The 13,351-nt window shown below is 42.3% G+C and overlaps 1 protein-coding gene across 5 annotated transcripts in view; it reads right to left on the reverse strand.

Annotated features, from left to right (window-relative positions):
* The window catches only part of EVA1A (eva-1 homolog A, regulator of programmed cell death), an 85,292-nt gene that overhangs the window by 62,746 nt on the left and 9,195 nt on the right, over positions 1-13,351 (reverse strand). For 3 of the 5 annotated variants that reach the window (XR_015136853.1, XM_086326744.1, XM_086326743.1), the window contains one exon: positions 10,237-10,292. The exons of 1 other annotated variant lie outside the window; for it this stretch is intronic. The gene's annotated coding sequence lies outside the window, so the exon portion shown is untranslated. Of the gene's footprint in view, positions 1-10,181; positions 10,293-13,351 lie in introns of all 5 variants that reach the window. One more of the 5 variants, XM_086326745.1, reaches the window with a different exon arrangement.

Genomic DNA, 13,351 nt, shown 5'->3' on the forward strand with positions numbered 1-13,351 from the left:
ATCTACAAACAATAAACACTTGAAAGGGTGTGGATAAAATGGAATTCTCTTGCATTGTTGGTGGGAATGTAAAGTGATTCAGCAATTATGGAGAACAGTATGGAGATTCCTTTAAAAACTAGGAACAAAACTACCATATGATCCAACAATCCCACTACTTGGGTTAATACCATGAGGAAACCATAATGAAAAAGACATACATACCTCAATGTTCATTGCAGCACTATTTACAATAGTGAAGATATGGAAGCAACCTAGATGTCCATGGATATGAATGGACATTCATTAAATGAATGGATAAAGAAGTTGTGGTACATATAGACAATGGAATATTACTCAGCAATAAAAAGGAATGCATTTCAGTCAATTCTAATCAGGTGGATGAACATACAGCCTATTATATAGAGTTGTCAGAAAGAAAAATAAATATTGTACATTAATGCATATATATGTAACCAGAAAGATGGTACTGATGAACTTATTTGTAGGGCAGCAATAGAGACGCAGACATAAAGAACAGACTTGTGGACACAGTAGGGAAAGGAGAGAGTGGAACAAATCAAGAGTAGCATTGGAGCATAAACATTAACATATGTAAAATAGACTTGTTCAGTCATTAAGTCATGTGCTACTCTTTGCAACCCTATGAACTGCAGCACATCAGGCTTCCCTGTCCATCACCAACTCCCAGACCTTGCTCAAACTCATGTCCATCTAGTCAGTGATGCCATCCAACCATCTCATCCTCTGTCCCACCCTTCTCCTTCTGCCCTCAGTCTTTCCCAATATCAGAGTACCCTGCAATAGTCAGCTCTTTGCATCAGGTGCTCAAGCATCATGCATCATTCTTATTCAGCATCATCCCTGCCAATGAATATTCAGGGTTGATTTCCATTGGTTTGATCTGGTTTGATTTCCTTGTTGTTCAAGGGACTCTCAAGTGTTCTCTCCAGCACATAATTCAAAAGCATCAATTATTAGACACTCAGCCTACTTTACAGTCCAACTCTCACATCTGTACATGACCATGCGAAAAACCATAGCTTTGACTATATAGACCTCTGTTGACTGTGATGTCTCTGCTTTTTAATACGTTGTCTATGTTTGTCATAGCTTTTCTTCCAAGAAGCAAGCATCTTTTTAATTTCATGGCTGCAGTCACCATTTACAGTGATTTTGGAGCCCAAGAGAATAAAATAGGTCACTGTTTCCACTTGTTTCCCATCTATTTGCCATGAAGTGATGGGGCCATATGTCATGATCTTGGTTTTTTGAATGTTGAGGTTTAAGCCACATTTTTCACTCTCCTCTTTCACCTTAATCAAGAGCTCTTTAGTTCCCCTTGGCTTTCTGACATTAGAGTGGTATCATCTTCATATCTGAGGCTGTTGGTATTTCTCCTGGCAATCTTGATGATAGCTTGTGATTCATTCAGACCAGCATTTCGCATGGTGTACTCTGCATATAAGTTAAAGAAGCAGGGTGACAATCTACAGCCTTGACATACTCCTTTCCCAATTTAGAACCAATCCATTGTTACCTGTCTGGTTCTAACTGTCGCTTTTGACCTGCATACAGGGTTCTCAAGAAACAGCTAAGGTGGTCTGGCATTCCCATCTCTTTAACAATTTTCCACAGTTTGTTGTGATCCACACAGTCAAAAGCATTCTTATAGTCAATGAAGCAGAAGTAGATTTTTTTGGAATTCCCTTGCTTTTCCTATGATTCTGCAGATGTTAGCAATTTGACCTCTGGCTCCTCTGCTTTTCTAAATCCAGCTTGTGTGTTTTGAGATCTTGATTCAGACACTGCTGAAGCCTAGCTTGAAGGATTTTGAACATAATTTTGCTAGCATGTGAAATGAGAGCAATTGTAAGGTAGTTACATTACAACATTCTTTGGCACTGCCTTTCTTTGGTATTGGAATGAAAGCCTACCTTTTCCAGTATTGTGGCCATTGCTGAGTTTTCCAAATTCTCTGGCATATTGAGTTCAGCACTTTCATGGCATCATCTTTTAGAATTTGAAATAGCTCCGCTGAATTCTATCACCTCCACCGGCTTTGTTCTGGGAATTTTCTGCATGACTCAGGGAACTCAAACTTGGTGCTCTATGACAGTGCAGAGAGATGGAGTGAGGTGGGAGGGAGGTTCAAGAGGGAGGGGATACATATACACCTATGGCTGATTCATGATGATGTATGGTAGAAACCAACAAAATATTGTAAAGCAGTTTTCTTCCAATTAAAAATAAACTTTTTTAAAAAGAGAAAAAATAAGAAACAAGGAAACTATCAAATAATCAACCTAACCTTACATCTATAGCAACCAGAAAAAAATGAAACAAAAAACTCCAGGGTTAGTACAAGGAAATACTCATAAAATCAGAGCAGAAATAAATGGAAAAAAAAAAGAAAAAAGAAAGGACAATAGCAAAGATCAATAAAACTAAAAGCTGGTTCTTTCAGAAGATAAACAAAATTGACAAACCATTAGCCAGATTCATCAAGAAAAAAGAAAAAAAATTTTTAATTTCAAAGAAATTAAGCCTTCCTGTTCAAGCTGGTGGAATAGAAGGATGTGTACTCATCTCCTCCTGAGACACCAACAAAATTACAACTAGCTGTTGAACAACCATAGACAGGAGGAGGCTGGAACCCACCAAAAAAATGTACTCCATATCCAAAGAGAAAGAAGAAGCTGCAGCATGACAGTAGGAGGGGGCACAATCACGATCAAATCAAATCCAAAACCTGCCAGTGGGTGAACCACAAACTGGAGAATAATAATACCAAAGAAATTTCCCCACTGTTGTGAAGGTTCTAAACCCCATGCCTGGGGATCCAACAAAGGGACTAGGAATCCCGAGGAAATCTGACCTCGAAGACTAGCGGGATTTGATTACAGGACTCCACAGGACTGGGGCTTCCCTAATAGCTCAGTTGGTAAAGAATCTGCCTGCAACGCAGGAGACCCTGGTTCAATTCCTGGGTCAGGAAGATCCCTTGGAGAAGGGAAAGGCTACCCACTCCAGTATTCTGGCCTGGAGAATTCCATGGACTGTATAGCCCATGGGGTTGCAAAAAGTTGGACACAACTGAGCAACTTTCACTTTCACTTTTCACAGGAATAGGGGAAACAGAGACTCCAGTCTTGGAGGGTACCAACCAAATCTTGCACACACCAAGACCCAGAGGAAAAGAGCAGTGACCCCCACAGTCTGCTGAACCAAAGCTAGTGTTGGAGGGCCTCTTGTGGAGGTGTGAGTTGGCAGGGGCTCACCACCAGGATAGGGGCATGGAAACAGCAAGACTTGAAGGTCCCCTTTGACATAAACCCTTTTGGACATCACCATTAACCCTACCATAGACCCCAGGGCTGGGTCACCTCAGACCAAAAAACTACCAGGGGGGGTGAACACCCTACCCATCACAGATAATTGAACTAAAACTTTACTGAGCAAGGCCCTGCCCACCAGAGCAAGACTCAGTTTTTCCCTTCGCCAGTTCCTCCCATCAGGAAGCTTACACAAGCCTCTTAGCCTCCTCCATCAGAGAGCAGACATAGGAAGCAAAAAGAAACAGTCTCACAGCAGCTAAAACAAAAATCATATTATAGAAAGTTAATCACAATGAAAAAGGAGAAAGTTATATCCCAGATAAAGGGACAAGATAAAACCCCAGAAAAGCAACTAAATGAATTGGAAACAGGCAACATTCCAGAAAAAGAATTCAGAATAATGATAGTGATATTGATCCAGGATCTTGGAAAAAAGAATGGAGGCAAAGATTGAGAAGATACAAGAAATGTTTACCAAACACCTAGAAAACCTAAAGAACAAACAAACAGAGATGAACAATATACTACAAGGAATCAATAGTAGAATAACTGATGCAGAAGAACACAGAAGTGACCTGGAGGACAGAATGGTGCAAATCACAGCCACAGAACAGAATACAGAAAAAAAAGAATGAAAAGAAATGAAGACAGCCTGAGAGACCTCTGGGACAAAATTAAGTATGCCAACATTCGCACTATAGGGGTCCCAGAAGGAGAAGAGAGAGAGATAGGACCTGCGAAAACATTTGAAGATATAATAGCTGAAAAATTCCCTACCATGGGAAAGGAAATAGTCAACGAAGTCCAGGAAGCACAGAATCCCAGGCAGAATAAACCATAGGAGGAACACACTGAAACTTACATTAATCAAACGGACAAAAATTAAAGATAAAGAAAAAATACTGAAAGCAACAAGGGAAAAATGACAAATGACATACAAGGGAACTCCCATCAGATAATCAGCTGATTTCTCAACAGAAACTCTACAAGCCAGAAGGGAATGGCATGATATATTTAAAGTAATGAAAAGTAAGAACCTACAACCAAGAATACTCTACCCAAGACTCTCATTCAGATTTGATGGAGAAATCAAAAGCTTTTCAGACAAGCAAAAGTTAAGCAAATTCAGCACCACCAAACCAGCTTTACAACAAATGCTGAAGAAACTTCTCTAGGCAGGAAACACAAGAGAAGGGAAAGACCTATAGAAAAACCCAAAACAATTAAGAAAATGGTAATAGGATCACATATTGATAATTATCTTAAATGTAAATGGATTAAATGCACCAATCAAAAGACAAAGACTGGCTGGGCAAATGAAAACATGTGCATGTATGTACACCCACTTCCCACATCATTCTGATTGACCCCTCAAATTGCATGTAATTATTTAATATTGTTAAGTTAATCATGTTTCCATTGCAGCTTACAATTGTAATTATCTTATTTTTTGTCCAGCTATTGATTGTGAATATACACATATACAAATCTAGAAAAATAGTACTGAAGAACCTATTTACAGACAAGTAATGGAGACACAATCACAGAAAACTAACCAATCTAATCACATGGACCACAGCCTTGTCTAACTCAATGAAACTAAGCCATGCCTTATAGGGCCACCCAAGATGGACAGGTCTTGGTGGAGAGTTCTGACAAAATGCGGTCCACTGGAGAAGGGAATGGCAAGCCACTTCAGTATTCTTGCCTTGAGAAACCCATAAACAGTATGAAAAGGCAAAAAGATATGACACTGAAAGATGAACTCCCCAGGTCAGTAGGTGCCCAATATGCTACTGGAGATCAGTGGAGAAATAACTCCAGAAAGAATGAAGAGATGGAGCCAAAGCAAAAACAACACCCAGTTGTGGATGTGACTGGTGATAGAAGTAAGGTCTGATGCTGTAAAGAGCAATATTGCATAGGAACCTGGAATGTCAGGTCCATGAATCAAGGCAAACTGGAAGTGGTCAAACAGGAGATGGCAAGAGTGAACGTCAACATTTTAGGAATCAGTGAACTAAAATGGACTGGAATGGGTGAATTTAACTCAGATGACAATTATATCTATTACTACGGGCAGGAATCCCTCAGAAGAAATGGAGTAGCCATCATGGCCAACAAAAGAGTCCAAAATGCAGTACTTGGATGCAATCTCAAAAACGACAGAATGATCTCTGTTCATTTCCAAGGCAAACCATCCAATATCACAATAATCCAAGCCTATGCCCCGACCAGTAATGCTGAAGAAGCTGAAATTGAACGGTTCTATGAAGACCTACAAGACCTTTTAGAACAAACACGCAAAAAAGATGTCCTTTACATTATAGGGGACTGGAATGCAAAAGTAGGAAATCAAGAAACACCTGGAGTAACAGGTAAATTTGGCCTTGGCGTACAGAATGAAGCAGGGCAAACGCTAATAGAGTTATGCCAAGAGAATGCACTGGTCCTAGCAAACACCTTCTTCCAACAACGCATGAGAAGACTCTACACATGGACATCACTAGACGGCCAACACAAAATTCAGATTGATTATATTCTTTGCAGCCAAAGATGGAGAAGCTCCATACAGTCAGCAAAAACAAGACTGGGAGCTGACTGGCTCAGGTCATGAACTCCATATTGGAAAATTCAGACTTAAATTGAAGAAAGTAGGGAAAATCACTAGACCATTCAGGTATGATGTAAATCAAACCCCTTATGATTATACAGTGGAAGTGAGAAATAGATTTAAGGGACTAGATCTGATAGACAGAGTGCCTGATGAACTATGGATGGAGGTTCATGACATTGTACAGAAGACAGGGAGCAAGACCATCACCAAGAAAAAGAAATGCAAAAAAGCAAAATGGCTGTCTGAGGAGGCCTTACAAATAGCTGTGAAAAGAAGACAAATGAAAAGCAAAGGAGAAAAGGAAAGATACACTCATTGAATGCAGAGTTCCAAAGAATATCAAGGAGAAATAAGAAAGCCTTCCCCAGTGATCAGTGAAAAGAAATACAGGAAAACAAAAGAATCAGATCAGTCGCTCAGTCATATCCAACTCTTTGCGGCCCCATGAATCACAGCACTCCAGGCCTCCCTGTCCATCACCAACTCCCGGAGTTCACTGAGACTCACATCCATTGAGTCAGTGATGCCATCCAGCCATCTCATCCTCTGTCGTCCCCTTCTTCTCCTGCCCCCAATCCCTCCCAGCATCAGAGTCTTTTCCAGTGAGTCAACTCTTCGCATGAAGTGGCCAAAGTACTGGAGTTTCAGCTTTAGCATCATTCCTTCCGAAGAAACCCCAGGGCTGATCTCCTTCAGAATGGACTGGCTGGATCTCCTTGCAGTCCAAGAGACTCTCAAGAGTCTTCTCCAACACCACAGTTCAAAAGCATCAATTCTTCAGTGCTCAGCCTTCTTCACAGTCCAACTCTCACATCCATATATGACCACTGGAAAAACCATAGCCTTGACTAGACGAACCTTTGTTGGCAAAGTAATGTCTCTGCTTTTCAATATGCTATCTAGGTTGGTCATAACTTTCCTTCCAAGGAGTAAGTGTCTTTTAATTTCATGGCTGCAGTCACCATCTGCAGTGATTTTGGAGCCCAGAAAAATAAAGTCTGATACTGTTTCCCCATCTATTTCCCATGAAGTGATGGAACCGGATGCCATGATCTTCGTTTTCTGAATGTTGAGCTTTAAGCCAACTTTTTCACTCTCCACTTTCACTTTCATCAAGAGGCTTTTGAGTTCCTCTTTACTTTCTGCCATAAGGGTGGTGTTATCTGCATATCTGAGGTTATTGATATTTCTCCCAGCAATCTTGATTCCAGCTTGTGTTTCTTCCAGTCCAGCGTTTCTCATGATGTACTCTGCATATAAGTTAAATAAACAGGGTGAAAATATACAGCCTTGATGTACTCCTTTTCCTATTTGGAATCAGTCTGTTGTCCCATGTCCAGTTCTAACTGTTGCTTTCTGACCTGCATACAAATTTCTCAAGAGGCAGATCAGGTGGTCTGGTATTCCCATCTCTTTCAGAATTTTCCACAGTTTATTGTGATGCACACAGTCAAAGGCTTTGGCATAGTCAATAAAGCAGAAATAGATGTTTTTCTGGAACTCTCTTGCTTTTTCCATGAGCCAGCAGATGTTGGCAATTTGATCTCTGGTTCCTCTGCCTTTTCTAAAACCAGCTTGAACATCTGGAAGTTCCTGGTTCACGTATTGCTGAAGCCTGGCTTGGAGAATTTTGAGCATTACTTTACTAGCGTGTGAGATGAGTGCAATGGTGCGGTAGTTTGAGCATTCTTTGGCATTGCCTTTCTTTGGAATTGGAATGAAAACTGACCTTTTCCAGTCCTGTGGCCACTGCTGAATGGGAAAGACTAATGATCTCTTTGAGAAAATTAGAGATACCAAGGGAACATTTCATGCAAAGATGGGCTCGATAAAGGACAGAAATGGTAATGACCTAACAGAAGCAGAAGATATTAAGAAGAGGTGGCAAGAATACACAGAAGAACTGTACAAAAAAGATCTTCATGACCCAGATAATCACAATGGTGTGATCACTGACCTAGAGCCAGACATCCTGGAATGTGAAGTCAAGTGGGCCTTAGAAAGCATCACTATGAACAAAGCTAGTGAAGGTGATGGAATTCCAGTTGAGCTATTTCAAATCCTAAAAGATGATGCTGTGAAAGTGCTGTACTCAATATGCCAACAAATTTGGAAAACTCATCAGTGGCCAAAGGACTGGAAAAAGTCAGTTTTCATTCCAATCCCAAAGAAAGGCAATGCCAAAGAATGCTCAAACTACCACACAATTGCACTCATCTCACTTATTAGTAAAGTAATGCTCAAAATTCTCCAAGCCAGGTTTCAGCAATACATGAACCGTGAAATTCCAGATGTTCTAGCTGGTTTTAGAAAAGGCAGAGGAACCAGAGATCAATTGCCAACATCCGCTGGATCATGGAAAAAGCAAGAGAGTTCCAGAAAAACATCTATTTCTGCTTTATTGACTATGTCAAAGCCTTTGCCTGTGTGGTCACAACAAAGTGTGGAAAATTCTGAAAGAGATGGGAATATTAGATCACCTGACCTGCCTCTTGAGAAATCTGTATGCATGTCAGGAAGCAACAGTTAGAATTGGACATGGAACAACAGACTAGTTCCAAATAGGAAAAGGAGTATGTCAAGGCTGTATATTGTCACCCTGTTTATTTAATTTATATGCAGAGTACATCATGAGAAACGCTGGGCTGGATGAAGCACAAGCTGGAATCAAGATTGCCAGGAGAAGTATCAATAACCTCAGATATGCAGATTTATGCATATCTTATGGCAGAAAGTGAAGAAGAACTAAAGAGCATCTTGATGAAAGTGAAAGAGAAGAGTGAAAAAGTTGGCTTAAAGCTCAACATTCAGAAAATGAAGATCATGGCATCTGGTTCCATCACTTCATGGGAAATAGATGGGGAAACAGTAGAAACAGTGTCAGACTTTATTTTTCTGGGCTCCGAAATCACTGCAGATGGTGACTGCAGCCATGAAATTAAAAGACGCTTACTCCTTGGAAGGAAAGTTATGACCAACCTAGACAGTATATTAAAAAGCAGAGACATTACTCTGCCAACAAAGGTCCGTCTAGTCAAGGCTTTGGTTTTTCCAGTAGTCATGTAGGGATGTGAGAGTTGGACTATAAAGAGAGCTGAACACTTAAGAATTGATGCTTTTGAACTGTGGTGTTGGAGAAGACTCTTGAAAGTCCCTTGGACAGCAAGGAGATCCATCCTAAAGGATATGAGTCCTGAGTATTCATTGGAAGGATTGATATTGAAGCTGATACTCCAATACTTTGGCCACCTGATGTGAAGAGCTGACTCATTAGGAAAGACCCTGATGCTGGGAAAGATTGAAGGCAGGAGGAGAAGGGGATGACAGAGGATGAGATGGTTGGATGGCATCACTGACTCCATGGAGATGAGTTTGAGTAAACTCTGGGAGTTGGTGATGGACAGGGAGGGCTGGCGTGCTGTGGTCTATGGGGGTCCCGAAGATTCGGACATGACTGAGCGACTGGACTGAACTGAATGGAGACACAGACATAGAGAATGGTCTGGTGATCACAGTAGGGGAAGGAAAGCGTAGGACAAATTGAGAGAGTAGCTATCATATGCAAAATAGAGGCTGGCCAGGTGGCTCAGTGGTAAAGAATCCACCGGCTAATACAGAAGTCATGAGAGATGCATGTTCGATCTCTGAGTCAGGAAGATCCCCTGGAGGAGGAAATGGCAACCCACTCCAGTTTTTGCCTGGAAAATTCAATGGAAAGAGGCGTCTGGTAGCCAAGTCTCTGGGATCACAAAGAGTCAGACACGACTGAGCGACTATGCACAACACATGCAAAAAACACAACTACCAGGAAGCTGGTGTATAACAGATGGAGCCCAGCCCAGTACTCTGTGACCTGCATTGATAGGTGAATTCTTTGCCACTGAGCCACCTGGGAAGTCCTTAACTCTCCCTAAAATGCTTCAAGTTCAGTTTGTCTGAAATTGAGCTCATCATCTTTTTCTGCAAATGCTCCTCCTCTGTAACTCTCCTAATGAATGGCCCCACTGTCCTTACTCTTGCTGCTCAAGTTAAAATCCCAGTCATCCTAGACGCTTGCCCCCACCCTCAAACTCCACAGCATGGATGAGTCACCAAATTGTGTCAACTTTATTGCCAAAATACGTCCTGAGTTGAGCCCAATTCTCCGCTCCTATTACTAGGGTCTTAGAAACTCATTTTATTTTCCACCTGGATTAATAACAATAATATTAAAAACTAATATTCACCACCATTTTCACATGCCAAATGTTGATTGATTACTGTAGCAGACACTTTACATACTTCATCATCCATAGTCTTGAGAGCCATCTATCCTTGATGGAGAGGATCATCCATCCCTGTTTTCAGATGAGAAAAACAGAAGCTCAGAGGCACTTAATAATAGCCTAAGTTACACAAAGATTTGAGACTGGTATGTAGACTGAGGTCTGTCTGACTCCAAACCCTGGGCCTTTTCTACTCTCTAAACTGCAGTGGTGCCCTACCTGGTCTTCCTGCCACGTGTCTTATTCCTTTCCAATATCTACTGACTGAGGGGTCTGTTTTTACAATGAAACTCTGATCTAGTCTCTCCTGTGTGAAATCCTACAGTAGTTCCCCAGTGTCTTCAGAATAAAATTCCAATTCTGTAACAAGGCTTTCCTGGTGTGCCACTTCGCCCATTTAGAGACCTGCCTCCCTCCCTCCAGCCACACCTATCTCTCTTTTGTTCCTAGAGCACACCATGCCTGCTCATTTAGTCATGCTGTATTTCGCTCTGATTCCTCTGCCAGTGATGCCCTTCTGTAAGCCTAGACGCCTCCCCTTCAGCCTCTTAGATGCTCTTGGACCCAGCTGCTGTCCAAGTTGAGTTTAGCTGGTCCTCCTCTGGATGCCCAAAGTGCTAGTGATTACCTCTAGCACTGAATTTTTGAGTGGTTGCAGCAGTCATTGATTGAACACCTACCAAAATGCAAGGACTCAGGGTGGGCTCTAGTGATTTAGGAATCAGTAAGACATGTTTCAGGCTTCCTCAGTGGTGCAGTGGTAAAGAATTTGCCTGCCAACGCAGAAGATGCAGGTCTGATCCCTGGGTTGGGAAGATCCCCTGAAGAAGGAAATGGAAACCCACTCTAGTATTCTTGACTGGGAAATCCCATGGACAGAGGAGCCTGGTGGACTGCATTCCATAGGGATGTAAAGAGTCAGACATGACTTAGTAAGTCAGCATGCACAAGCACACATATCTTGCTTTCAGAGATTACTTTAATGAGAGAGATGCATAGCATAGTAATACTACAAGACAGTAATGTAGCAATGCTACTACGATACAGGATAGAAATGTAATAATGTAACGCTACATTGGGGCTTCCCACACTGGGCTAGTGGTAAAGAATCCAGCTGCCAGTGCAGGAGATGCAAGAGACACAGTTTCAATTCCTGGGTTGAGAAAATCCCCTGGAGTAAGAAATGGCACTCCACTCCAGTATTCTTGCCTGGAAAATTCCATGGGCAAAGAAGCCTGGCGGGCAGGAAGAACATCTTGTCCATGTCTACAACCCCAGGGCCTGGAACGATGTCTGGGACGTGAGGGTGTCTGTAAACGCTGGCGTGCAGCATGTGTGCTCAGTTGGGTCCAACTCTTGTGACCCTGTGGACTGTAGCCTGTCAGACTCCTCTGTCCATGGGATTCTTCAGGCAAGAATACTGGAGTAGGTTGCCACTTCCTTCTCCAGGGAATCTTCCCAACCCACGGGACTGAACTCGAGTTGGCAGGCAGGTTCTTTACCACTGAGCCACCTGGGAAACCCAAACACTGACAGTTTGAGCTAAGCAGACAAACCAAGGCCACCAAGCTATCTCTGTGAGCATACACGGCTATCTACAGGCACGCTCTTCACTTTCATGAGTGTCTTTTCCAGACTCTAATATGTCCAAGTCATTGTTTTCCGTATTTTCATGAGGTCCTCAAAGTGTACTCCAGCAGGGAAGGAAACTAACATCAAAGGTTGCTCAGCCTAGTGGAACACAGGATAGGCACTTAAGGAAAACAGTGCCTGTGTCTTCCAATAAGAGGCCCTTATAGCCCTTTATCATGGGCTGCTGTGGCCTGTCTTGCCAATATGAGCAAGCAAAAAGACAAGTCAGCCTTATTTGTGATTTGTGTAGGTCCTTAGGGCAAGGCAAGTTTTGGCAGCCCTTTTGATCAAGGGTCCCTGTGTAGAAACAAGGCCCCCTGAAGTCATTTTCCTCCTACTATTAACCATCCAAGTGACACAGGCAGGAGGGAACAGGGCAAAGTGGAAAGGCTTAAACTACAGCAGGATTTTGTGTTTTTTTTTTTTTAAAGAAAGCTTTCTTTTATTCAAAACTCTATGGTTACTTGTCTACAGAGCAGCATTTCCACCTCCTCTCACCTTGGAGAAAAAAGTGCAAGATGCCTAGGTGATGAAAGTGGAGGTAAGAGGTAGAAAAAAGAGGCACTGATCCCCAGAGCAAAGAGCGTCTAACTGCTTCTAAGTTCTCACAAGTCAAGGCCTCAGATATCAGGCAAGGGAGAGGGAAAGGGGGAAGAACGTAGAGGAAAGGGCTACTCCCACCCAGACAACAAGAACCCACACACCTGTACTTTCTTTTTTGAAAATTAGGTTTTCGAATTGGCTTTGATGATAATATGACCATCCTGACACTGTCTGGAGCAATGGTGAAGGGCTCAGAGTCCAGGGGCCTGGATCCAATGCCAGATCTGCCTTTTAGCTAAGGGTGGGATTCTGATTCCTCCTCTAATATTGGCCTCAGAGGATAGTTATAAGGATCAACACAATGAAGGGATATAAACCCTTTAACACGGGTTCTGGCACCAACTCCCAGGTGCTCGTATTGCAACTGACCACTAGGAACCGCCTATGGGACCACTTTCCATGGAGGAAGAATGTTCCACAAAGAGACTTCCTTTCCCTTGGCCTCCATTCCCTGACCCCTGGCTAGACTGAGTCTTCCTCTGCATCTGTATTTTCTCTGTCGCAGAACTACTCCATGTGCTGTGCTGGTTTTCCTGTCTATCTCCCCATTCAGGGCATGAACATACTGAGGTTGAAGATGTGACTTTCATGCTAGTGCATTTGTTTATTGTTTATCACTCACTTGAGTATCACTCGCCCTCTGCGATGGCCCACACTCTATCTTTGGAGTGTACTTCTCTCTGATTCTGAATAAATCTACTTCTTACTTATCACTTTGTCTCTCACTGAATTCTTTCTGTGATGGTACTATGGGTTTTGGCTGGGTTTGAGCCCCAGCACATGGGTTTGTCAGGCGAGTGTATGCTCCTTGGTTCTATCTCATCACAACAAAGATTTGGAGCGGCGGACATTAAAACCCTCGATTTCTCAAGAGGCAGGAGCGGTGGCTGCGCCGG

Source organism: Bos grunniens, chromosome 11, assembly GCF_055505025.1.
Source record: "Bos grunniens cultivar Pamir isolate PY7600 chromosome 11, Bosgru_T2T1.0, whole genome shotgun sequence".
Taxonomy (NCBI): Eukaryota; Metazoa; Chordata; class Mammalia; order Artiodactyla; family Bovidae; genus Bos; species Bos grunniens.